This window comes from Crocodylus siamensis, chromosome 6 (assembly GCF_052110815.1).
Source record: "Crocodylus siamensis isolate JL-2025a chromosome 6, ASM5211081v1, whole genome shotgun sequence".
Lineage (NCBI taxonomy): Eukaryota > Metazoa > Chordata > Crocodylia > Crocodylidae > Crocodylus > Crocodylus siamensis.
This window is the reverse complement of record NC_143400.1, coordinates 14,791,539-14,818,752: the sequence shown is the minus strand read 5'-3', so window position 1 is coordinate 14,818,752 and position 27,214 is coordinate 14,791,539. Positions and strand designations below refer to the sequence as shown.

Below are 27,214 nucleotides of genomic sequence, written 5' to 3'. Positions count from 1 at the left end.
GAGTGTGCTCCAGGAAGGGGGACAGCTGGACGCGAGGCGCCCCCAGGGAGGCATTCAGAGCCTGGAAAGTGGTTGGGCGCAGTGAGGTGGGTGGCTCAACAGAGAAGTGCCCCCTACTGGCCCGCCGCCCCCCCTTTGGTGCAGCAGCAGGCAGGGGCACCCACTTGGCAGTACATGGCTCTGGCCTGCGCTGCACATCAAGGTGAGGGGTGCAGCCCCCACTGGGCAGTCTCTATCACCACTGTCCCGCTGTGCATGCACAGACCCTTCACTGGAAGCATGGGGGGAAAGCCCCGTACTGGATCTGGCTGCCTGGACTGTTCCCAGCTGAATTTGTCCCTGGACTCCCTGGGGGATCAGGGGGGCTCCCCTCCACTTCTGGTGCCACCAGCAGCAGTGCAGGTGCAGGTGCAGGTGCAGCTCCAGCATGAGGCTTCTGTTCTGTGCCGCACAGTGCAGGGGCTGCGCGTGTGCAGAGGGAGCGCTGGTGATAGAGATGGCCTGGTGGCAGCTGTGCCCCTCACCGCATTGTGCAGCACAGGCTGGAGCCACGAGTACCCCTCCTGCTGGTGCTGTGCAGGCCACCATGGGAGCAGTGACTGGGGGGTTCCCACAGTACCCCACCCTCCCTCACACCCACACACTGCCCACCCAAGCTCTGCACTGCTGCTGTCCCCTTGGGCGCGGGCTCTGCACTGCCTGTAGCTCCAGCCCCACACTTCATGCTCCCACTCAACTGCAGCTCAGCTCCTGCCGCTGGCACTGCCCTGCCTGCTGCCTGGACCCAAGGAGAGCAGGTCCCCGGCGGCTGCAGCAGCAGCAGCAGCAGCAGCCCCTCCTGGAAGAATAGGGGGTGAGGGTAGTATATGTGGGTGCCTCACTGCAATCCTTGTGAGCAGAAGGGCTGGGGGGGTGGCACAATTCATTGGAGGGCACCCATGGGCTGGATGAAAGTGCCTGGCAGGCTGGATGTGGCCCACGGGCTGTATTTTGCCACCCCTGAGTTAAAGAGATGCAGAAGCTATTCTGGTGGAGGGGAGGCAGGGGAGGTCCCCCTCCCCACAACTCCTCAGCTTCCTCCCATGCCCGCACTCCTCCCCTCAGCTTCCTGGGATTGTGTGGCAGCTGCATGTGCACATAGCTCCATGCTGCCATGCCCAGGCATCACACATTGCACAGGCTTAATAACCGTGCCCCTGCTGCGGAGGTAACAGGATGACACCCTGTGTCTAAATGTCAGAAATGCCACCTTCATGGCTAAAAGCCTGCCAGCTGGGTGCTTACAGGGTGACAGGTTCAGCTTAAGGACTGTCCCTGTGAGGCAGGTTTCTCAGTGTTTTGGTCATCCTTGTATCCATCTCTCCCTTCTCTCCCACTTCCTTGTCACAGGGGCTGACCACTCGGCATCAGGAGATCTACGAAACCCTGGAGCCCAAGGACAATTAGGAGTCCCAGTAGTAGACAATGGTGCAGCCTCTGCAAAAGGATGTTTCCTGTTGGGGATTTATACGAGCTTGGTCCCAGCCCTCAAAAGAAAAACTGTTGTTGAAGTCAGTTGCTCCTCTTGCCCCTATTCTGACGTGTCAGGAAGGGGCTGCATCCCTGCTGGGCGCCCCGGAGACAAACATCCCGACCTGGACATCGCTCCATTACTCTGCAGCCGCTGACTCAGTTTTCCCCGTCCCGCGTCTCTTGTGTTCTAGTTCAGAAGAAACATAGGTGTGCTCCCCATCTCTTCCATATGCTCCCCATATCCTCCACGCTTGTCATCAGTGCATGACAGTGTCACAGCAACACCTTGGGTGGGTCTACACAAGATGCTTACTGCACAATAGCCTAATAACACTGTACAGTAGTGTGCCAGGCAAAAACCATGCTAAGATGCTACTGTGCAGGGTGATTAGGTTACTGTGCAGTAAGCATCACGGAAAACCCATGCGCTGTGGGTACTGTGCAGTAACATTATTTACTGCACATTTGTTAGCTCTTCATAGATAGATAGATAGATTTCTAGGGTTGGAAGGGACCTTGTAGATCATCGAGTCCGACCCTCTGTTCTTCATTAAGCAAGTACTATATTAAATGTGCAGTAACTACTGTGCATTAATGAATGTGTAGACGTGCCCCGTGTTTACACCCAATGAAGAGCTATCACACAAACACCTGCTTAGTGCCACTCTGAAAACAAGAGGCCCGTAAAATGGTAGCATTTGTCCTTGGTAGCAGTGGATGTTCCCTGCTGGATGGTCCTAGGTCATGGAGGGTTCCAACTGAACTCGATCATATGCCTTGCGTTGGTTTGCTGCACAGTGGTGACCGTGCCTCAGCGTCTCCACATCTGCAGGCAGACCTAGTCATATGCTCCCACCTGCTCCATGCAGGAGAGTGATTGCAGCAAGATTCCCTGTCCTTGGTTACTGTTTCCCTGGCCTACCTGGTATTTTCATCCCATCGCTGGCTGCTGGTTTAGCAGTGATGGAGAGATGGGTGTTTTAGAACATTTCTCTTAGCTGACCTGAAGGATGTCACAGCGGGGCAGAAACAGAGGGAAGCTCAGGCAGGTTTCAGAGGAAAAGCATTCCCTAGGTTCCTGGCCAAAAGCTACCTATACTTGTCTAATAAAAACCATGTCTTTGTCCCCTGTACTGTTTCCCTCTTGATAATTTTTGGTTCTTGCCACTGAAACTCGTGGTCTGAGATGTGATCTCCTGTGTCCGATGGCCGGCCTCCCTCTCACCTTCCTCCCTTCACATGCTCACACACTGGCATTCAGACTAAGGGAAGCGTCCAAAGTTCTTGCAGTGGGTCAAATACCCTCAAGGACTACTAGGCCTGTGTTTTCCGCAGGGCACAGGTCCAATACCAGTCCAGGCTCTGGGTGGTGAAAATGTTACCCCCAGGCCTGCGGGTGTGCACCGGGAAAGGAGGTCAGCCAGAGCTGAGGTTCCCCCAGGGAGGCACTTGGAGCCTGGAAGGTAGTTGGGCGCAGTGAAGTGGGTGGCTCAATGCAAAAGTATCCCCTACTGGCCCGCCAATCAGACCCTCAGGTTGGTTCCTAGATGAGTTTCACCCTATGTTGCTTGTAGTGACATTGTATAACTCCTAGCGATGAATGTCATACTGGTCCTAGATGCAAGTATCAACCCAGTGTTTTACACGCATTCTCCACCCCCACAGGACAGGCCACCAGCTGGTCCTTGTCATGACCAGGAGGCAAGTGCCTGATGGATGCCTGGCCCCAATCCCCAGCTGTTCCCAGCGAGCCCTTCGCCTTCAAGGGATTGTGTCATAAGACAGCAGCTGCCTGCCTTCTCCCAGCACCCCTCAAGGGGACACCCCCTTGTCTAGACTGCCACCCTCTGCTGGGTTCATGGTGTAGAACTGCTGTGTCCATGAACACCAAGTGCCCCCAGAGGCTGAGGGGCTATGGTGACCTGCCCCAGGTGGTGGCAGCAGTGGCAGCAGCAGGGGCATGGCTGCGGCAAGCAGCCAGCTCCCACAGATGGCCACGGCAGTGTCTCTTATCTGTTGAGGTGCCCCCAGGGAGGCACTAGGAGCCTGCAAGGTAGTTGGGCGCAGTCAGGTGGGTGGTTCAATGCAGGAGCATTGCGCAGGAGCAAAGTGCTGTTCTCATTCAGCACCGAGAACTGTGGGGTACTGAACTCAGGTGGGCTCTCCGGTCTGTGCTACCCAGAAGTCATGCGATATCTCTCCTCTTGTGTGTTGTAGACAGAATATGCAGCTGTGAGCCATGGTGGCAGAAATGCTCCTGCATGACTGACATGTTCACATGTATACCCTTGAAATAAAAAGCGTGGGGACACGCATGTCGATGAGGGAGAGACACATAAGATGGGACATGGTTTTTATTAGGGAACACGTACAAGCAGTTCTGGGCCAAGAAGTCAGCCTCACACTGGCTGCCAGTGAGGCTAAGCGGGGAGCATGCATATTCCATGCAGGGTCCCGCCATCCTGCCTGACCACCCCAAGTCCCCCAGACCTGGGCCTGCACACGCCAGGGGCTGCAAGGTCTCCCCGCAGACTGCAGTCCCCTCGGCCGTGTTGCCTGTCTCACGGCAGGAAACCTCCCGACTCTATGTGCCCAAGGTTGGGATCTCCTTTTCTTGGTGTCTGGAGCAGGGGGCAGAGTTCATCCCTCCAGTTGCACGGGGAAGCTGGTCTGGCACAGAACATCCCAGAGGCAAGGATCAGTGAAAGCCACGGAGCAGCAGTTGAGGGAACAGGAGCCAGCAGCTTGGCAGGGGCCAGCTGGGGGTTTCCAGGCCCCATTCCTCTGTGCTTCAGCCCCTTCCACAGGGGCTCAATCCGGGTTCTCCAGTGGTGCTGGGACCATGCTGTGGCTGGGCACAAACTCCCTGACTTTGTCTGGGGAAGTATCACGTCCCAGCCAGAGCAAGTCCGTTCTGGGCTGAGTATGGAAGGAGGTGGCACTTTCCAATCGGGTGCTAGGATGTCTATGAAAGCTCTTTGCATAAACTGGGCATCCAGGACCCCAGGCACCACGCAGTTGGGAACTGTGTGCGTGGTGGGTAACGGGACTGACAACAGGTCTTAGTGCTGCTTTCAGCCCTTCACGGAGCAGGGAGAAGGGGCCAAAGGGACCCGAGGTGTACATCCTCCCTCTGCAGAACTGCAGGGGCCGCAACACTGAATAGGCACCCGCTGCCCCCGCTGAGCAGCCCTTTAGCACAGCTCACACCGCTCCACATTCAGGGCTGCTTTCTGCCCTGGGGAAGCATCCTGGAGCTGAGCAAATCAGCAGGCCTGAGTCCTGCACCTTCTAGCCATTGCTGTCCCCTCTCCCAAGAGGTCCCCGGGTTGTGGGAGGGCTGGGATACACAGGTTACCTGAACTGGAGCAACCACACGTCCAGAAGGAGGTCAGAGATACCATCAGCAGCACCAGGAGACCCACCGCCGTGTAGCGCACGGCCTCCTGCCTGCACCCGCTGCGAGGGGCTGGGGAAGAAGGTGACATCAGAGGACCAACAGAAGCTGAGACCTGTTGGCTTAGAAAACGGTATTTAAAGGTTTGTTTTTCAGTTAATGGCTTATAAGCATATGTATATTCATTAGAATGGTTCAGGATGGGCAGCAGGAGTTAACTGATTTCTAAAAAGACTGGGTCTCACATTCAGTGTCTGACAGAACAGGGCCAATGGCTATACACACAGTCTGAGAAACCGGGGGCATGTACAATACTGTTCCATAACATGGGATAAGGTGGCACCAGCTAACAAGGCCCCAGAGCAGGGGGGCCTGAGTCCTGGTTTTGGGGGAGCAAACCAAACTAGAAGGCCCAGGAAGACCAAACTCGTATGTGTGCATGCGATGAGCTGCATGGAAATGAAACAAACACAGAGGGACCAACCAGCGACAGCGATGAATGAAGTCATCAGGAGGGAAGGAGAATACAAAAGCAGAGACTTGAGAGTAACAAAGCCTCCCTCCTCCCTGACCCTCCACCACCCAGGTCTCTCCTACCTGTCCTTCCCCCTTCTCATCCCTGAGAGGGGCCCCCACCCCCAAGGCAGGGTCCCCGAGGCCACCATGGACAGAGGGCACCCCAAAACTCAGCTGAGCAACTGAGCGGGGTGAAGCCAGAGCAACTTATTTCCTCGGAAGCTTTTGCTGCTGTAAGACGCCAGCACGTGCACTAGTTCTGAAAGGATTGCTACACGACGAAGACTACAGAGGGTGGAGATGGGCTTTTCTCTGTGGTGCAGAGGACAGGACTAGAAGCAGCAGCCGCAAGCTGCAGCAGGGAACAGGGAGGTTGGAGATGAGGAAGAACTTTCTGACTCGGAGGGTGGTCGAACGCTGAACAGGCACCTAGAGACCCTGTGGGGTCTCCGTCCCTGGAAGTGCTCAAGAGCAGGCTGGACGGACCCTTGGCCTGAACGGTGCAGTCAGGGCTGATCCTGCCTGGAGCAGGAGCTGGACTAGCTGTGACTCTGTGAGGTCTTTGGGCGCAGCGAATTGCTAAGACAGCATTCAGCAAGGGCTGCAATTTATTGATTTGGCCTCTGCAAAGATGTGCCTTGCTATTGTTACTTGTGGTTCAGTATGTGAGAAAGCTAATGGGTGCAAGTAGATCCCTTCCAGATAAGTGAGCTTGAGAAAACACCATAACAGGAAAAACAGAGCTGACCACTAAGTGTGTCACTAGCCAGTCGTATAGACCTACAGCAGTGCAATGCACACACTGAGACTGACCACAAAGGCAGGTCTGGCTCAGGTGTGACCGTTAGCCTGGGCACAGCGGGTTATGAAATCGGTACGTGGGAGGGAGAATGCAGCGGTTGTTCCTTCTTTCAAGCTTAATATAGCAATTAAAATGCACAAATAAAGTCACTACCGCTGCTTTCTGGCTCTGAGGCCAGATCACAGTACTGGCGAGAGGCTGCGGCTCCAGCTGACGTCTGTGCAACTATAATGCTTTCTACCAGCCACCGCCTGCTGCTGCTGCAGTTCAGTTGTTTTGTATCAGCAAAGACCTACCCTACAGCTGAAGTACAACTGGGGAAAATAAAGTACCTTTCATTTTATTTCAGTTCACAAAGGAAATATAAGCAGAAGCATCGCGGCCCTTGATTGCTCTGCTGTACATCTCTGAAATAAGAGAGACTTTCAACTTTTAATTTAATTAAAGAAACTGAATGGGAGTGACAGGGCTACCAGAGATGGCAGCTGCAAGGTGCCTGAAAAAAGAGTCTACACAGCCAGAGACAGCACAGGCCTTAGCACATGGGTCTGAAATGCTTCTGTATCATGGTTATATCCTTAGCAAATTAATCCTGTCCAGACAAACACCTGGGGCAGGATGGCAATAGACCTTTCCCTAGCTATATAACTGAGAAAGTCATTATTAAAATGACCCCTTTTACTTCTGCCTGGGAAGTTTTAGCATTTAAAGTCCAGCCTGGGAAAAAGTCACTCCCTAAAATCACTGACTGGTTTCCAAACGTTTGGGAAGTTTTAGCAATGGGAAAGTTGTGCTGGTTTTTGGCAAATTCAGATTCATGAATACAGTGTTAAAGTCCCCTTTCACCACCCTCCCCACCTTGATCAGGGGTCTCAGCACTGCCCCTCCAGAAGCTGCCTCCAAGCGTGTCCCTCTCTGCTCTTTCCGCTCTCCGCAGGAGGAGATGCAGGCGGCCGAGCACTGTGATGTGCAAGAGCCTGGGACTGCCCTGCTCATGTCACCGGATGTTGTCACCTCCGGCGGTGGGCAGAAATGAGACTGTTTGACCTGGAGGTCTAACAAAGCACGTTCAGCTCTCAGAGGTGTAGGAATCGCTACCAGCACGCTCCCACACCGCTCTGCTATTTAAAAGAATCACCTTCTGCCCAGCTAGTTTGTCTTAAGCCCGATGACTCAAAGGCGATGCCTCCTTCGTGTATCAAGGGTGAGCACATGTACGTGCACACGGCTACTTCTCTGGGTGAAGTGCAGTGTACCCAGTTGACGAGCAAGGCAGGAGCCCAGTTTGCCTGGAGTTGGAGCCCAGCTTGGCTGCTTCAATCAGCCAGGTCTGAAATATAGCAAGAGACTTGGCTGCGCCCTACATAACTTCTAGCTAGGTTCAGTGTGACAGGGTCATGGGGTGAGATCCAGTGATGTGAAGGGAGGACAAGGCCCACGAGGACAAAGGTAGCAAAGCCCATGCAGTGGGTTCCAGGGTGCAGCTGCAGTGCACTGCCATCCAGCTGCCTCCAGCTGTTAGAGCCCCAGGCCAGGCACCTTACATCTGGCCTGCAGACCACAACTAAGGATTCAGGATGCAGAAGGATGATAATAAGGCTAGGATTGTTTCCCAGGCACAGAGAAGGTTTTGGTTACACCACTTCCATTTTTAGTGTTGTGCTCAGGTGGAGGGAAGCCACCACAGTCCTTTCTGTCCCAGGCACAGCCCGAGGGATCCTCCAGCCCAGGGGCTTCCACAGCAAGTCCGTGCATGTCGAGATGCTGAACAAACCTGCAGCCTGTGCAATTCAATTCACTGAAGTCCAGTGAGGTCAATCCAATTCACCTGCTCCGTGGATGCTTGTCCACAGCATGCTCATCTTGTACATTCAATGTACCTGTAGCAAGGCAAGGACCAACTTAGACTGCAAGTCGAAAAAGGACAGCTGGCTTCATGGAACAGTCTCATGCTCATTATTTTTTAATGTTAAGGACAGAAATGGGGCTGCAGTGAGCAGTGTGAGACGGACAAGGTAGAGGGGAAGGAAGAACAAGGACAGTCAAAGTCAGCCCCGCTCACATACCCAGACACATGGTGTACAGGCACTTACAGGGACTTGTGTCTTCAGCGGGGGCTTTAGAGCGGTGGGTGCAGGTTATATCCTCACCAGGTATATCCATAGGGCTGTCAATAGCTGTTAGCTCCCATCAATAGTTGTCCTTTGATTAAGTACGGCTGCCAGCCTTCCTTGTCTCCCTAATGAGAGAGGGAAGGGGGGGGGTTGGGAACTGAAGGAAAACTCTAAGAGCTCTCTTTGTTCTGCAAATTTACTATCTCTTTGTTAGAGTAAAGCATATACTCCTTAGCGTTCTCATGTAGATAAGAGTAAATTGCAATTTTTAATGGTCCTGTCCTTGGGGCAGAGAAGGTTTGAACTTTTGGTAACCTAAAATACGTTCTGAGCAGGCGCAATCAGCTAATACATATTAAGCCTATCCGCCCCGCATACTTAAGTAGTTAATTATAATACACATGGGATGCATGATCTGACGTATTCTCATGCATGTTTGTATGAACCGGAAATGAGTTGTAAGAGTTCCTGCTTCTGTACACGTGCCAGAAGAGAGGGGATAAAAGCCTGCTAATGATGGTACTCAGGGGCAGAGGGTTTTGATCTTTTGTCTTCTCCCTCTGACCCTATTTGCAAATATATACCTTTTGTCTCACCAACAATGTGTGCCTAAGAATTTGTTATTCAATGAGCCTCCAAAGAAAACGAACCGAGAGAGAGTTTTTTTTACCTCAATTTGGCGCCCAACGTGGGGCATTCTTTGGATAACTCCGGAGTTCGTCGGCACATCGTCTCTGCCCCCCTGGGGGGTTTGCGCGCCGAGCCTTTCTTTTTGGCTCGCCCTGAGGGGGGGCTTGAGGTGTGAGCCGGAACATCCGGAACACTAAGAGCTCCTATGCAAATTTTGTTTTTTTTTGGAGTCTTCAGGTACACATTTTTGGCTTTGGATCGAGATCTCTGGGGTATCTGAGTGAGTATACGAACTCCCTTTGCCCAATTTGGTTCTGGGTCCGGAGCAGGAGGTGTGCATGTTCTCATGGTAAATCATCTGCTGTAAGGGACTTTTTGGTATTTGGTGTGCCTTGGGTGCACTTTTGTGGGCAAAATGGGTACGGTTAGCTCCCGTGTAGAAAACACGGATACCCCTCTAAGGTGCTTATTACGTCATTTTAATAAATTTGCAAGGCCGGCCGATTACGGAATAAAAATGAAAAAAGATGATTTAATTAAGTTCTGTCAACTCGAGTGGCCAACATTTGGGGTCCACTGGACCCCGAAAGGATCCTTTGTGCTAAAAGAAGTGATAGCTATCCATGAAATTGTTATGCAAAATGGGTATTGGAATCAGTTTCCTTATATTGATTGTTGGTTGTGGGTGGTTCAAAATCAGCCACCTTGGATTAAGAATTACTTAGTAAAGTCTCATGTGATGCTTGTTAAGAAAAAGACTCGGGGGGGGGCGCCTGTACTTCCTGAGTCTAATGAGGGGGGGAATTCTGAATTGGCTGAGTACCGGACCCGTGCTCCGGTTGCCCTGTCGGGTAGCGAAGATGAGTCAGACGCCTCCTCGGCATCCAGTCCTTCTGCACCACCGCCCCCTCCCTTAGAGAGACCACCACCGACGTACCAAGGCATATCTAATGAGTTAGAGCGTGAGCCTCAGCCAAGTGCCTCATCTGAATCAGGAAATAAGGGTTATTATTTGCGCAAGCCTGTAGAGTCACAGCCGGTGCTGAACTGTCCGATGCGAGAGGTTATTGGGGAAGGAGGCACTGCAACTTTTGTCTACACCCCATTTAGCACTTCAGATTTATTTAACTGGAAGAATCAGAGCCCCTCTTTTCGTGAAGACCCTGAAAAGATGAGGGATTTGTTTCGATCCATTGGGCAGACTCATCGACCCACTTGGGCTGATGTCCAGATGATGCTCCAGACCCTCCTAACCCCGGAGGAGAGGAGATTAGTGTTGGGGACAGCAGAGCGTATTGCGGCAGCCAGAGTTGAGTTAGAGGGTGCTGCTGGTCGTACTCTGCGTGATACCTTCCCTGTAGAAGAGCCGAGATGGGATAATCACACTGCCGAAGGCAGAGAGCTGAGTGCACGGTATCTGGGAATTATAGTGGAAGCAATGGGAAAGGCAGTGCCTCGGGTTACCAATCTGTCTAAGTTGTATGAAGTGAGACAGGGAAAAGAGGAGGATCCCTCAGCTTTCCTTGGGAGGCTGTATGAGGCATTTCGCAGGTTTTCGGATCTGGATCCAGAAGCCCCAGATAACCAGCGCATGGTAAATCTTATGTTTATTGGTCAATCTGCTGCTGATATCCGTAAGAAGTTACAGAAAACTGAGGGAGGTGCTGGGAAACTGATTTCAGAGCTGGTGGAAATTGCATATAAGGTGTATGGGAATCGTGAGCAAGTGCAGGAGCGCAAGGAGGATAAAAAGGCTCAGCGACAGATGGCAGCACTAGCAGCTGCTATAACTGGAGGGAACTCTGAAAAGGCTGGGATGCAGAAGGGGAAAGGAGAAAGAGTGGGAGCAGACGTTTGTGCTTATTGCAAAGAGAAAGGACACTGGAAAAGGGAATGCCCGAAGTTGAAGGAGAAGAGAGAGAGGGAACCGAGAGGTCACCTCATGCGGGCAGAAGACAAGGGTGAGGATTCAGAATGAAGGGGACAGGGATCTAAGACCACTACCCTTTGGGTTGGAGCCCGAGAAGATCCCATGGTAACCATTAGGGTTGGTGGCAAAAACTTTGAAGCCTTGGTGGATACTGGGGCTACATTTTCAATGATTCCAGAAAAACCCCCCTGTGCAGGAACTAGTGAACAGCATGTACTTGTAGAAGGGATTGAGGGAGTGCAAACCCGACTCCCTGTTTGTAAACCACTCCTCACCAAAGTGGGAGATCATTTGCTTGAGCACTCCTTTGTGTATTCTCCAAGTTGCCCGGTTGCACTCCTTGGGCGGGACTTACTCACAAAATTGCAAGCTGAGATCTTTTTCAGAGACGATCAGATGGTGGTCCAGCTACCTGTCAAGCAGAGCTCGAACTATCAGATGGCTCTCCTGGAGGACCGACGCCCTGCAGTAAGTCCAGAACATCACATGACTGGAGTAGACCCCTCAGTATGGGCTGATGGAACCCCTGCGCGAGCTAAGTTCGTCTCCCCGGTAAGGATCGTACTCAAGGATGGGGAGGGGCCTGTTCGGGTAAAGCAGTACCCACTCAGCCGAGCGGCCAGAGCTGGACTCAAGCCGTTAATAGAGAAATACAAGAGGTACGGATGGCTAGTGGAAGGGTCTTCACCCTATAACACCCCCATCCTTGGAGTGCCGAAGGCAGATGGGGTCTCATACAGACTGGTCCAAGACTTACGGGCAGTAAATAAGAAGGTCCTTTCAGACCATCCTGTAGTCCCGAACCCTCACACGATTTTGACACAAGTACCGGGGGAAGCTGAAATATTTTCAGTGCTAGATTTGAAAGATGCTTTCTTCTCTATTCCCCTTCACCGAGACAGTCAAAAATTGTTTGCTTTTGAATGGGAGGATCCAGACACCTTCCATAAAGCCCAACTCATGTGGACAGTTCTCCCACAAGGATTCGTAGCAGCCCCTCATATTTTCGGACTTGCCCTTCAGAAGGACTTGGAGGAGTGGAAGGGATCACACCCCGCAGTGACTCTCCTCCAGTATGTGGATGACCTGCTAGTTGCAAGCCCAAACTTGCAGCTCTGTGAGGAAGCCACCAGGTCACTCCTAAACACTCTGGGAAAAAAGGGATATAAAGTTTCTAGAGAGAAAGCCCAGATATGTCAGCCTGAAGTCACATTTTTGGGATATAAGCTCTCAAAAGGAGTCAGAGCCCTAAGTGCAGATCGCATACAGGCAATCCAAGGTCTAACCCCACCTAAGTCACCCAAGGAGCTACGGGCATTCCTAGGGCTAACTGGGTTCTGTCGACTATGGATACCAGATTATGGTGGGAAGGCTAGACCACTATATGACTCACTAACTAAGGAGAGTCTCACTAAATGGAAATGGAATAAAGAAATGCAGCATGCCTTTGATCTGCTTAAAGCAGCATTAACCCAGCCCCCTGCCCTGGCCATCCCAAACAGTAAAAAGCCATATCGACTGTATGTTCATGAGAATCGAGGGGTTGCATCAGGGGTGCTGACACAGCCATCGGGCCCGACCTGGAGACCCGTGGGATATTACTCAAAGGTTCTAGATCCAGTGGCACTCGGGTGGCCAGCCTGTCTTCGGGCTGTGGCAGCCACAGCAGTGGTTGTTGAAGAAGCCCAGAAGATAGTCATGGGTGCGGATATGGAAATACTCACTCCTCATGGAGTTCCCCAGATCCTAGGGACTGAGGGAGGGAAATTTCTTAACCCCTCCAGACAATCACGGTATGAGATATTTTTGCTCTCTAATCCAGGACTTACTTTCAAACATACTACAGCCTTAAACCCTGCAACCTTGCTGCCGGAGCCAGGAAAACCGATGCATACTGCCTTGAGGTCCTAAATCAAACCACACAGGTGCGACCTGATCTTGCTGAGGACCCAATTGAGGACCCAGATGTTGAATACTTCGTAGACGGCTCCAGCTCTGTCATCGATGGAAAAAGACGAACAGGATGTGCAGTGGTAACCTTGGATAAGGTAGTATGGAGGGAGTCATTGCCAAGCTCATGGTCGGCACAGGCCGCAGAACTCACTGCGCTCACCCGAGCATTACAGCTGGGGACAGACCAGCGGGTTAATATATACACTGACTCTCGCTATGCTTTTTCTACAGTCCATGCACACGGACTATTGTGGAAAGAAAGGGGTTTTATTACGGCCTCTGGGAATAAAATTGCTAATGGCCCCCAGATTATCAAGCTACTAGAGGCACTCCACCAGCCTAAAGAGGTAGCAGTCATTCATGTGCGGGCCCATGGGAAGGCTGCTGAGGAAAAGCATAAGCTTGGAAATGCAAAGGCTGATTCAGCAGCAAAGGAAGCTGCATTTATTGGGGGAGAAGCGGAGGAGGTATCCAAGCAGGCCATGTCCCATGCCATATGGCCAGACATCCAAGATTTAGTCCCACAGTATTCCCCTGAAGAAGATAAATTTGCACAAAGAGCTTGTGCAGAAAAGAACTCACAGGGGTGGTGGATGGTACCAGGAGGGAAAGTCATGATACCCAGGCCGTTGCTTCGGGAGGTGCTGCAACAGCTCCATGCAAGAACCCATATGGGAGGCTTGGCCATGGGTGATCTAGTGATCCGCCAAGCAGTAGCTCCAGGGCTATATGTAGAAGCTCAGCGCATTGCTACCAAGTGCATCACATGCCAGAAAGTAAACCCCCGAAGGAAACCCCCTGTGCCAATGGGAGGTAGACCCTGGGCAGCGTACCCTGGACAGGCATGGCAGATTGATTTTGCCGAGCTCCCACGGTCCGGACATCACGGGTTTTTACTTGTCATGGTAGACCAGCTCTCTGGTTGGGTCGAGGCCTGGCCCACCAGGACTGCCACTGCGGCTACAGTAGTGAAGTATTTGTTGCAGGAGATCATTCCACGGTATTCCCTGCCTGAGTCCATTGAGTCGGACCAAGGACAACACTTCGTGGGAAAAGTGGTTCAAGGAGTCGCGCAAACTCTCAAGGTTACTTGGAAATTACACACACCATGGAGACCACAGAGTTCAGGACAAGTGGAACGTATGAATAGGACTTTAAAGACTTTGCTCACCAAAATCTGTATTGAAACACGTCTTAAGTGGCCTCAAGCATTGCCGCTCGCCCTTACTTGCATTCGAAACACTCCCCGACGGGGCCTTAAATTGACCCCATATGAAATTATGTTTGGCAAGCCGCCTCGAGTCTTACCTCCTGGGATGCGAGAGAATGTAACTTTTGAATTAGGTAATAGTGAGCTTCATATGTACGTTATTGCTTTGCAGTCTGTCTTGTTTTCTCTTCACAGGTATGCAGCCTCCTTTCAGCGCCTGCCTTTAGACGTACCGGTACATGACTTCTCCCCGGGAGACTGGGTCTTGGTGCAGCGGTGGAAAAAGGAACCTCTGACTGAGAGGTGGAGTGGCCCTTTCCAGGTACTTCTAACAACCCACACCGCTGTAAAGATTGCTGGCCATGACCGTTGGATACACCATACCCGTGTGAAACGACATCCACAAGCGTCAGAGGACAACAACTCCCAAGACGAACTCACTCCGGAAGCTGAGTCGTCTTCGGAACAAGAAGCCAGCAAGTGGAGCTGTGAACCTACTGGTGATCTCCAAGTGCGCCTGAGACGGCTTAATCAAAGTTCAGAAAATTAGTCCAGAAAGTAAAAGGGAAAATATGGTGGAAATTATAATGTGCCTTGTTGTTATCTGCATAATGAAAGAAGCAGGATTGCATAGCCTTAGCCACTGGCCTATGCCCCCGCTTTCCCAAATTACTCCCCCAGGGACAAATTTGTATGTTGATATGATGGAGAGAATTGCAAGTACTTTTAATCTTACCAACTGCTGGGCCTGTGGGGGGCTCCGAGAGGCCGGAGAACAGTGGCCTTGGAGGGCTTTTCCTTTGGCCCCAAAATGGTTAGTCAGTGACAAAGCAGATGTTAAGAGTACTGGTCAAGAATGGAATGAGAACCACAGCTGGGATCTTTCCCAAGTGGCCTTGGGAGAGTACTGTATTAGCAGTAATGGTACAGGAAAGAGGTTAGGACATAGTCAGTGTACATGGACATTAAAATGGGCCCGAGTATGCAGCAGGTATGCTGATCAATGGAATTCTGCTGCTGTTAGGCTCCCAATCTCCACACAGATGCAAAATCTCAAAAGGACAAGAATATTACCTTTCGATCCTGACCTTACCAGATGTCAGGCATATGAAAAGACCCGAGGCGAACGATTTACCTACATTTATAAGTGGCAATGGGCACACCTGAATGGCACAGTGGCAAGGTTTAATGCATATTGGAGTGCCTTAAATGACACAAATGAAATAACCAAGTGCGAGTATAGGGATAAAGATGGCGTATGGAAATGTCAGTTTAAACTGAGTAACTATCACACTGGCCCTTTAGGGCATAAAGGCACCAAATACTATCCCCTTCTTTTCCACAGCCGTGACCCCCTAGCCTTGGGAGGGGAACACAGGGCCCTAAAAGGACATTATTGGATTTGTGGAAAGCGTGCCTATACGGTCCTACCACGAGGGTGGACGGGAACCTGCTATATTGGAGTAATTGTACCATCTTTCTTTTTGTTACCATCTGAGGGTGGAAATAAGCTAGGAGTCTCTTTGTATGATGATTGGAACAGGGCCAAGAGAAGTATTGATGTAAGTTTGACACAGGGTGGCTCCCAAAAGTGGAAGGAGGATGAGTGGCCTCCTCAGAGGATTATTGAGTATTATGGACCAGCTACATGGGCTAATGATGGAAGTTGGGGCTACCGGACACCAATATATATGCTGAATAGAATCATCCGGTTGCAGGCAGTCTTGGAAGTAATTACTAACCAGACCGCCACTGCTCTCGAGTTGCTGGCTCGACAAAGTTCTCAGATGAGGGAAGCCATATACCAAAATCGAATGGCTTTAGACTATTTACTCGCAGAGGATGGCGAAGTCTGTGGAAAGTTCAACCTTTCTAATTGTTGCCTCCAAATAGATGATAACGGGAAGGTGGTCTTAGAGATTGCCAAAGAGATTAGGAAAATAGCCCATGTACCAATACAAACGTGGGAAACCACATGGAATAAGGACTGGTGGTTTCAATTATTTGGAGGACCCTGGTGGAAAAAAGTAGGGTTTGTGCTTTTGTGTGCTCTAACTGGTTTGATTTTTATCCCTTGTCTCATTCCTTGTCTTACTAGATTGATAACCACCACAGTAGAAGGAATGCAGGTTGCAGCAGTCCCTCTAAAAGCACAGACTGTAGCAAAAGTCATGGTCCTCAGAAGAATTCCTCGTAATTATCTTGATATGCCCAAATGAAGTAAAGATCAGAAAGCATCTTGAGGGGGGAATATTGTTAGAAATATTATTAAAAATGCATTATCAATAGCTGTTAGCTCCCATCAATAGTTGTCCTTTGATTAAGTACGGCTGCCAGCCTTCCTTGTCTCCCTAATGAGAGAGGGAAGGGGGGGGGTTGGGAACTGAAGGAAAACTCTAAGAGCTCTCTTTGTTCTGCAAATTTACTATCTCTTTGTTAGAGTAAAGCATATACTCCTTAGCGTTCTCATGTAGATAAGAGTAAATTGCAATTTTTAATGGTCCTGTCCTTGGGGCAGAGAAGGTTTGAACTTTTGGTAACCTAAAATACGTTCTGAGCAGGCGCAATCAGCTAATACATATTAAGCCTATCCGCCCCGCATACTTAAGTAGTTAATTATAATACACATGGGATGCATGATCTGACGTATTCTCATGCATGTTTGTATGAACCGGAAATGAGTTGTAAGAGTTCCTGCTTCTGTACACGTGCCAGAAGAGAGGGGATAAAAGCCTGCTAATGATGGTACTCAGGGGCAGAGGGTTTTGATCTTTTGTCTTCTCCCTCTGACCCTATTTGCAAATATATACCTTTTGTCTCACCAACAATGTGTGCCTAAGAATTTGTTATTCAATGAGCCTCCAAAGAAAACGAACCGAGAGAGAGTTTTTTTTACCTCATGAGCATCACTGGAGCAGGGTAGAGAGGCCCTGGCCTTGCTCCCCTGTGCTGGAAGCATCTCAGTGAGATGAGAGGACACTGGGTTGGGATTCAGTGGGCTGCTGGTTTGCTACAGCGGGGGCTGAAACAATTCTTCTTACAATAAACCCCAGTCTTGTCAGATATTCTTGACCAGGGGGTGAGAAGGAGCAAATCTCTTGGTGTGTTAGAGGTCAGTGCCCTACCTATCAGCGCCCTCCTCTTGTAGACATGCCCCCTCCAAGTTGAGACAGTAAACAGGTCTCCCTCCCACGTGACCCAGGCTTTCAGAAAGAAGAGACCCAACGAGCAGCCTCACAGCATCCTCCCAGCGCTGAAGAGACCACACCATGTCCTGCCCCTGGGCTGGGATCCTGCTCCTCGCCCTGCAGGGTAAGTCCTTCAGCTCCATGGTCTTTTCTCCCCACATAAGAACAATTCCCGTGTGCACAGGGACGTCCTGGCAGGATGGAAACACCCGGCTGGGCTGCACGGGAGAGACAGAGATGGGAGAGTTACAGGTGCCAGTCCCCGAGGCACGTAATACAATGATGTGTGTGTTAGAAAGCCCCTTGGGGAACAGTGTAGGCTGTGACTGCCAAAGTACAGAGCTCTTTTTAGCATCTGCTTTATCTTCCTGTACTTTGTAACAACTGCTGGGATCTCGCCTGTACTTGGAGAAGGTTGTTTGCAGCTGGAGTCTCAAGTAACAAAGGATAGGAAAAGCCTCAAAGAAAATGTTGGAAACACGAGGCACTTTAATTCTTAGAGTGGTGATTTCAGGTAAGCCAGAGGGAAACATCCCATACCTGTGCAGGAGCAGTAGGGTGGAAATGTAAGTGGATGCTTTCTTTCCATGTGCGCACCAAATGATCCTTGTCTGTGTGTAGTCCAAGCTGGGTGTGATGATGTTGTCCTGGATGCTGGAACAAGGACAATTTTCAGCCCAACCTGCTGCACTTCTCATTTGTAATTTCCCTCTGGGACACAGCAATTGTATTGAAATAGAGAACTGAAAGGCGCTCCAAAGGCTTTTGGGGCTTGTATGAGGGCTGTTTCAGCAGCAGGCAAGGGGTGGTGTGATACATCTTGGAGACATTCGTGGTTGTGTTTGTCCTTGGCAGAAATGAGAAAGCAGATCTCTGCATCGGGGGAAAAAGCTAAGTCTGGGGCTCAGGACGAAAAAGTCAATTTGGCTCCTCTCTGACAACTCCCAGGTGGGGAGCATTGGTGCTCCACGTATGGAGAATAAGGGTCACAATTAAATAGGATCCTCCTTTCTGCATTTAATACTTGATATTACTGCATTTTAATTGTTCTTTACCTCTCATCCAATATTATGCTCCATTTCACTTCTGTTCACATGAGTCGAGTAGGTCATTGTCTTGTGTGCTGTCGCCACTAGCCCCAAAATACATGGTTCATTCTACTGTGTCACTTTAGTGCAAGCTGTAAATACACCGGGATGTTGCAGCGGGGGAGCTGACTGCACTGGTCCCCCCCATGCATACACCGCGCTTTCCTCTGCAGTGGCGGCTTCCCAAGAGGGGCTGTGGCTGCTGCAAAGCCCAGCAGAGATCTGGACGACCCCGGGACAGACTGCGGAGCTGCACTGCACTATTTTACACCAACGATCATTTATATACTGGTACAAAGAGCGTCAGGATGGCAGTCTGCAGTGGGTTGCCCAGAGTGGTAAATATGTAGAAGCAAAAGGAAGATACTCAAGTAAAGTGAGCAGCACCGGGAAAACGCACTCTCTAGTCATCAGCCAGCTACAGGAGGAGGATTCTGGGCTCTATTATTGTGGCCTCTAGGTTGCTATACACAGCAGCTTTGGGAACGGGACCAGGCTGATCGTCTCCGGTGAGTTTCCAACAAGTCAGAAATTGTCAGTCCCCTTTTGGACAACTCTGCCCCAGCATCAGCTGCAGGCTGGGACTGAGCTCAGGGCTAGCAGGGGCCAGGCAGTGCCCAGGGCAGGGGGTTGCACCATAAGACCTGGGCTCTGATTGTCACTCAACGAACCCAGGATTTCAACCATCTCAGCTCCCATATGCGAGCCCAAAGACACAGCTGGCATGTTCAAACTGGGCAGCCCCCAGCACAGGGAGCTGGGTCCTGGACACCAGGGAGAAATCTCCCCCAGAGCCCCTGTCCCGCAGGCTCCCTCTCCAGCCTGTGGAGGGTCCCATGTGAAGGCTCATGTCATGGTTCAGTCTGCACCAGGCAGTTTCCCCCTCGGCCCATGGTGTGGTAGGGAGCGAGCACCCCCCTGTGTTCCTGGTTGCGGATTCCCCCGACACCCCATCCAGAGACCCAAAGGAAAGGGAGGGGGCAGGAACCGTGTGGGCTGGGCCCTGGAGCTGGCCCTCAGGCACACAGGAAGAAATCCAGTGGGGAGATATCGACTGACAGCTCCTGTGCTGCGGTGGTCCTTCCCAGCTCTCACAGCAGTTGTGGAAATGGAGGCACACAAAAGAGTGGCCAATAGCTCTCCAGGGGCATTGAGGAAGTTCATGGCTGGAAGGTTTCTCTGTCTCCCTGGCTCAGGTTCTTTCCACCAGACCAGGTCTCCCTCTGTGACCTGTGACCCAGGCAACCACTGCTGGGACCAAGACAAGAAACCCTGAGCAAAAGAGCATCTCAGCACTTTTGCAGAGCCTGGGTAGACATGAGATGCCCTGTGGGGAATAGCCCATGTCCCTCCAGCCTCTGGTCCTGATGTTCCCGCTCTCGTGCAGGTGCCCCCCAGCCCAGCCTTACCATCCTGGTGCCTTCCCCACCAGAGGAGGCCGAACGCCCAGACCCCGTCCCCCTGCTCTGCCTGCTCTCCCCGCGTGCTCGGGGCTGGGGGGCAGCTGTCTGGGACCTCGGGGAGGGGTTTCCAGGGCAAACAGACACAGGAGTCCTGGATGGAGAAGGCGCATGGAGCCTGACGGCAGTCCCCAGAGAGAGGTGGGACACGGGGACGTGCTGCACCTGCATCACCAGAGAGGAGGAAACCAAGAGAAACATCAGCTGTCTGGTGGCCAAGGGCATGGGCACTGCATCAGAGGGTAGGTGAGGCCTGTCCCTAGGCATCACCCCCACTGCTCACAACAGCCTCTGGAAATGGGCTCTTTGTCCTCTTCAAGCTGCAGGCTCTAAGCCAGGGGCAGGCAACTATTTTGGGTGGAGGGCCACTTACCGAGTTTAGGCAAGCTGTCGAGGGCCGCATTTCCCTTTCCTGTGCAGGGGAGCAGGAACAGCCCCATGGTCTCATGTGGTTGGAGGGTGGGCCTTGCTGCTGGGTCCTGCCACCGGCTTCACCTAGGTACCACTGCCCCTGGCTCCTATTATCTTTGACAGGCAGCCAGGAGCAAAGAAATATTAATTTTCTAAAATTTTTAGGGGCCCCGCAGGCTAGATAAAGTGTCCTGGCAGTCTGGATCCAGCCCCTGGGCTGTATTTTGCCCACCCCAGCTCTAAGCCTTGCTCTCAGCATCTCCTCTCCCCACAGGGCCCTGCTGGGCTGTGCATTGGGTGGGGCTGCCCTGTGTATGCCTCCTCCTGCTGATCCAGGTCCTCATCCTGCTCTCCACCAAGTGTCCCCCCACAGGTAAGGGCCACAGCCTGCTCTAGGGTCAAGCCCCTGGCCCCATTCCTGCCCTGCTAATGGCTCCTGCTCTGCTTCCTTCAGCAGGTAGAGTGGCAACACCAAGAAGTGATGTGCACCCGCGCCAGAGCCCAGAGGTAACTGCTTCTCCAGCTGTGTCAAAAAGATGCTCAGAACTGGGCTCTGGGCTCATCCTGGCCTGGTACCTCCAGGTCATCTCTTGAGGAACTCAGTGTAGTCACTGCAGAGGTCAATGTGTGGGGTATTGCAAAAGGAAATCCAGGCCGGGGCATTTCTGACTCTGAAAAACGTCCCAGGAAGCAGGGGAATGGGTGGGGCCGTGTGATCTAATGGGACCAATCAACCTTAGCAGTGAGGGCAGGACACCTGAGTCCCCTCTCTGGCTCTGGGTATGAGCAGCTGAGAGATTGTGCCCAAGTCCTGGCCCCTCTCTGGGCCTCAGTTTCTCTTTGCACTTGTGGTGTCTTGACTTATCAAGGCAATCCCGTATCCGGTGCGCTGACCTCAGCTGGAGTCTCCGGGCTGTGCTACCCACAACTGATGCGAGATCTCTCCTCTTGTGTATTGCAGACAGAATATGCAGCCGTGAGGCACGGCGGTAGAAATGCTTCTGCATGACTGATGTATTCACATGTTCACCCTTAAAATAAAAGGTGTGGGGACACACATGTGCAAGAGGGAGAGACATGTGATGCCAAGCAACTGTCCAGCGTGTGAGCATGTGAAGGGAGGAAGGTGAGAGAGAGGCCGGCCATCGGATACAGGAGATCACATCTCAGACAGGGGACAAAGACGAGTATAGGCAGCTTTTGGCCAGGAAGTCAGCCCCGCACTGGCTGCCAGTGAGGCCTAGCAGGGAGCAGGCATGCCCTATGTGGGCTCCTGCCATGCTGCCCCCCTGCCCCGGGTCCCCCGGGCCTGGGCCCTGCACGCACAGGCACTGCAATGTCTCCCCACATTCAGCATTTGGCAGGCCAGTAGGGGGTACTCCAACACTGAGATGTCCACCTCACTGCGCCCGACCTAAAACCATGCTCCAAATGTCTCCCCTGGGGTGCCTATGTCCAGCCAGCCCCCTTCCTGGAGCCCAGTCACAAGCCTGGGGTAACCGCAGCCACCACCCAGACTCGGGTCTTTCTTAGAGCTCTGTGCTGCCCAGGGTTCACAGACCCTATAGACCTTGGGGTCACTTAAACCACTGTGGGATTTTCAGGTGCTTCTATTAGCCTGAAGCTTTCACAAGCAGCCTCCAGTACAGCAGGAAAGTAAAAAGGCCAGCCCAATTTAGCCAGCCTAGCAATGTGAGCTAACAAGGCTGGTCCCTTCCCTCTTAAGCACACACAGTCAGGCATGCTAAAACAGATAGGTTTATCCATCACAGACAGATAGGATAAGGAAGGGATACAAAACAGCAGAATATAGAAAGAAAACCAACATTGAGCCAAACAGTACAGGCTGGTTAGCCTTTTCGTATGCAACTAGAACACTTCAATCTAAGTTGCTGGCTAGACTTCAGGTAAGTCACTCACATCTAAATCCAGATAATTTGGGAGGCCCATAACTTGATTCAATGACCAGATGTCGCTCACCACAAAATGGAGTGCCCCCTTTTAAAGCTTTTGTGACCTCATCATGAAGTTCCAGCCATAAATCAGTATCCTCAGAGCTCGGCCGAAGTCAGCTGGTCAGTTTGAAAAACATCAGCACCCTCAGGTGAGGGTTGAGGGCTACACAGGACAACAGAGGTGCGAGCTCCCCACCCTCCCTCAGGAATTTCTCAAGCCCAGGTCACGTAGCTGTCCAAATGACCAGGTAGAAACAGCAGCCAGAGTTTGGGGCAGAGGGTGCTGGGCAAACTCAGAGCAGAAAGGCAGACCAAGAAGACGATTTCCTCACACTGCTGTCTCCTTGTCCATGCCACCTGTGTCTCATGGCAGGAAACCTCCCACCTCCCGGTGCCCGTGGTCGGGATCTCCTGCTCTGGATCCCTAGAGCGGGGGCAGAGTTCGTCCCTGCAGTCGCGCTGCGGAGCGGGTCTGGCGAACATCCCCGGGCAGCAAGAACCAGCGAACGCCACGGAGCAGCGGCGAAGGCAGCAAGAGGCAGCCGCTCGGCAGGGACCAGCTGGGGGTTTCCAGGCCCGATTCCTTTGTGCTCGAGACTTTCCCTGTTTCCCTTCCACGGGGGCTGCATCCGGGTCCCCCAGCGGTGCCGGGATCACGCTGTGGCTGGGCACAAACTGCCCGACCCTGTGTGACCGCAGGGGCAGCATCAGAGCCCAGCCAGAGCGAGTCTGTGCCAGGCTGGGCATGGCAGGAGGTGGCACTTTCCCATCGGGTGCGAGGATTTCTATGAAACTTCTTTGCATGAACTGGGCATCCATTAGGGCTGCACCGGCCCCAGGCACTACACGGCTAGGAATTCTGCGTGTGGTGGGTAATGGGATTGATGGCAGGTCTTAGCACCCCATCATCCCCTCCCAGAGCAGGGAGAAGGGGCCAAAGGGACCCAATGCGTAAATCCCCCCCTTACCAGAACTGCTGGGGCCACATCACTGAATGGACGCCTCCTGCCTCCTACTGAGCAGCCCCTTAGTGCAGCTCACACAGCTCCACACCCAGACCTACTTTCTGCCCCGGGGCAGTGTGCAGGAGCTGGCAAAAGCTCAGCGCACCTTGATTCTGGAACCAATCCATGATTGCAAACATTTTGCTTCTCAGCCCCTCTCTCTTTCCCATCACCAGAGTGTCATGCAGTCCCTAGCCTCATCATTTCTTGTCTCACACTTCTTATTGGTCCTGGGTCCCATAAGGACAGACTGGAGGGTAAAAGAGGAACCTAGGAAATGCTTTTCCTCTGAAACCTGCCTGAGCTTCCCTCTGTTTCTGCCCCACTGTGACATCCTTCAGGTCAGCTAAGAGAAATGTTCTAAAACACCCATCTCTCCATCACTGCTAAACCAGCAGCCAGCGATGGGATGAAAATACCAGGTAGGCCAGGGAAACAGTAACCAAGGACAGGGAACCTTGCTGCAATCACTCTCCTGCATGGAGCAGGTGGGAGCATATGGTCTGCCTGCAGATGTGGAGACGCTGAGGCACGGTCACCACTGTGCAGCAAACCAACGCAAGGCATATGATCGAGTTCAGTTGGAACCCTCCATGACCTAGGACCATCCAGCAGGGAACATCCACTGCTACCAAGGACAAATGCTACCATTTTACGGGCCTCTTGTTTTCAGAGTGGCACTAAGCAGGTGTTTGTGTGATAGCTCTTCATTGGGTGTAAACACGGGGCACGTCTACACATTCATTAATGCGCAGTAGTTACTGCACATTTAATATAGTACTTGCTTAATGAAGAACAGAGGGTCGGACTCGATGATCTACAAGGTCCCTTCCAACCCTAGAAATCTATCTATCTATCTATGAAGAGCTAACAAATGTGCAGTAAATAATGTTACTGCACAGTACCCACAGCGCATGGGTTTTCCGTGATGCTTACTGCACAGTAACCTAATCACCCTGCACAGTAGCATCTTAGCATGGTTTTTGCCTGGCACACTACTGTACAGTGTTATTAGGCTATTGTGCAGTAAGCATCTTGTGTAGACCCACCCAAAGGTGTTGCTGTGACGCTGTCATGCACTGATGACAAGCGTGGAGGATATGGGGAGCATATGGAAGAGATGGGGAGCACACCTATCTTTCTTCTGAACTAGAACACAAGAAACGCGGGACGGGGAAAACTGAGTCAGCGGCTGCAGAGTAATGGAGCGATGTCCAGGTCGGGATGTTTGTCTCCGGGGCGCCCAGCAGGGATGCAGCCCCTTCCTGACACGTCAGAATAGGGGCAAGAGGAGCAACTGACTTCAACAACAGTTTTTCTTTTGAGGGCTGGGACCAAGCTCGTATAAATCCCCAACAGGAAACATCCTTTCGCAGAGGCTGCACCATTGTCTACTACTGGGACTCCTAATTGTCCTTGGGCTCCAGGGTTTCATAGATCTCCTGATGCCGAGTGGTCAGCCCCTGTGACAAGGAAGTGGGAGAGAAGGGAGAGATGGATACAAGGATGACCAAAACACTGAGAAACCTGCCTCACAGGGACACTCCTTAAGCTGAACCTGTCACCCTGTAAGCACCCAGCTGGCAGGCTTTTAGCCATGAAGGCGGCATTTCTGACAGTTAGACACAGTGTGTAATCCTGTTACCTCATGGTTATTAAGCCTGTGCAACGTGTGATGCCTGGGCATGGCAGCATGGAGCTATGTGAACATGCAGCTGCCACACAATCCCAGGAAGCTGAGGGGAGGAGTGCGGGCATGGGAGGAAGCTGAGGAGTTGTGGGGAGGGGGACCTCCCCTGCCTCCCCTCCACCAGAATAGCTTCTGCATCTCTCTAACTCAGGGGTGGCAAAATACAGCCCGTGGGCCACATCCAGCCTGCCAGGCACTTTCATCCAGCCCATGGGTGCCCTCCAATGAATTGTGCCACCCCCCCAGCCCTTCTGCTCACAAGGATTGCAGTGAGGCACCCACATATACTACCCTCACCCCCTATTCTTCCAGGAGGGGCTGCTGCTGCTGCTGCTGCTGCAGCCGCCGGGGACCTGCTCTCCTTGGGTCCAGGCAGCAGGCAGGCAGTGCCAGCGGCGGGAGCTGAGCTGCAGTTGAGTGGGAGCATGAAGTGTGGGGCTGGAGCTACAGGCAGTGCAGAGCCCGCGCCCAAGGGGACAGCAGCAGTGCAGAGCTTGGGTGGGCAGTGTGTGGGTGTGAGGGAGGGTGGGGTACTGTGGGAACCCCCCAGTCACTGCTCCCATGGTGGCCTGCACAGCACCAGCAGGAGGGGTACTCGTGGCTCCAGCCTGTGCTGCACAATGCGGTGAGGGGCACAGCCGCCACCAGGCCATCTCTATCACCAGCGCTCCCTCTGCACACGCGCAGCCCCTGCACTGTGCGGCACAGAACAGAAGCCTCATGCTGGAGCTGCACCTGCACCTGCACCTGCACTGCTGCTGGTGGCACCAGAAGTGGAGGGGAGCCCCCCTGCTCCCCCAGGGAGTCCAGGGACAAATTCAGCTGGGAACAGTCCAGGCAGCCAGATCCAGTACGGGGCTTTCCCCCCATGCTTCCAGTGAAGGGTCTGTGCATGCACAGCGGGACAGTGGTGATAGAGACTGCACCCCTCACCTTGATGTGCAGCGCAGGCCAGAGCCATGTACTGCCAAGTGGGTGCCCCTGCCTGCTGCTGCACCAAAGGGGGGGCGGCGGGCCAGTAGGGGGCACTTCTCTGTTGAGCCACCCACCTCACTGCGCCCAACCACTTTCCAGGCTCCGAATGCCTCCCTGGGGGCGCCTCGCGTCCAGCTGTCCCCCTTCCTGGAGCACACTCACTAGCCTGGGGGTAACATAAGCTGCCGCCACCCCGAGAAGGGACTGTCTCGGCCCTGTGTCCTCGCGGAAACACAGGCCTAATTGTCCTACGGTACTTGACCCAGTACAAGCACTTGGGGCACATCCCCAAATCAGGGGCCAAAAAGTAAAATCTCCCTTAGTCTGCAGAACCTAAGGGGCCTCTTAGGCATAATTTAAACCCACCTCTCAAGAAGTCTCCTACACCGGTCACAAAGGAGAACTCTATTGATTACAGGGGTAGGGTGAAAACAGGGTACAAAATAGAGCAATATCATAGAAATCCCATCGAGCAAAACAGTCTGGCTGAGGTAGCCTTTTTATCACGCATCTGAGTTACTGCCAGCTAGATATCTAACCAGATCTCGAGTAGCTTCCTCACAAGCATCATCCCGAGGCTGCTGGAGATCCCCTCTGGAGGCAGGCCGTTCCTCACTCAGGAGTTATGGGGAGAGAGCCAGTTTCAGATGGTAAAGCTCCTCTGTAAGTCTGAGTCTCCCGCATGGCTGCTGCCCCCTCCTCCTGGGCAGTCTTAACTTATATAGCCCCTATGACCTCGTTCACCTGGTCCAGTAGAGGCCAGCTCCGGTTGGCTGTCGGCCAACCAATTTGAAATACATCACTAGTTGCCGGGCAGACTCTAGCCCACCAGGTAGGAGCCCCTCACCCAGGTAGGTGATACCAGTCATGTGGGCAGGGGGAGCAGGGTTCCCCTCCCTCAGGAGTGCAGCCAGCTCAGATTACCTAAAGAGAGAGGGTAGGGCTGTGTCTCCTCTGCTGGGCCCATCCTAATGAAATTACAGCACAGAGATTTGGGGGAGAAACAAAGGTGGCTTCCTGCCACAGGGGGATTCTGGGGTGGGTCCCCAAAAACCCCCTCCCTCAAACCCCACAAATGCCATGCATCCCACACCCTGCCTACACAACCCCACACATATACACAACCCCGCAACATACCTGCTGACCTGGACAGGTTGCAGCAATAGGCAGAACATAATAGGATGCAATTCAACAAAGATAAATGGAAGGTACTCCACCTAGGAAGGAGGGATCCCCAGCACACCTACAGGTTGGGGGATGATCGCCTCAGCATCTCAGTGGTTGCGAGAGATCTTGGAGTCATAGTTGACTCCAAGATGAACGTGAGCCAACAATGGAACAAGGTCATCAACAAAGCCAATCACACCTTGTCGTGCATT

The 27,214-nt window shown here is 52.4% G+C and overlaps 2 long non-coding RNA genes across 3 annotated transcripts; both read left to right on the top strand.

The window, feature by feature from the left end:
- The first annotated feature begins 8,405 nt into the window (after window positions 1-8,405).
- On the top strand, window positions 8,406-16,892 carry LOC149861211 (uncharacterized). 2 transcript variants are annotated; one of them, XR_016443202.1, is made up of 2 exons: window positions 8,406-9,251; window positions 14,260-16,892. It is a non-coding gene; the product is annotated as an uncharacterized LOC149861211 (long non-coding RNA). The 2 variants fall into 2 exon arrangements; XR_016443201.1 differs by having other exon boundaries at window positions 8,406-9,320.
- A 370-nt stretch (window positions 16,893-17,262) lies between these two features.
- LOC149861210 (uncharacterized) lies at window positions 17,263-21,278 on the top strand. Its single transcript, XR_016443109.1, has 6 exons — window positions 17,263-17,376; window positions 18,514-18,849; window positions 19,728-20,042; window positions 20,486-20,584; window positions 20,666-20,718; window positions 21,173-21,278. It is a non-coding gene; the product is annotated as an uncharacterized LOC149861210 (long non-coding RNA).
- The last annotated feature ends 5,936 nt before the right edge of the window (window positions 21,279-27,214 follow it).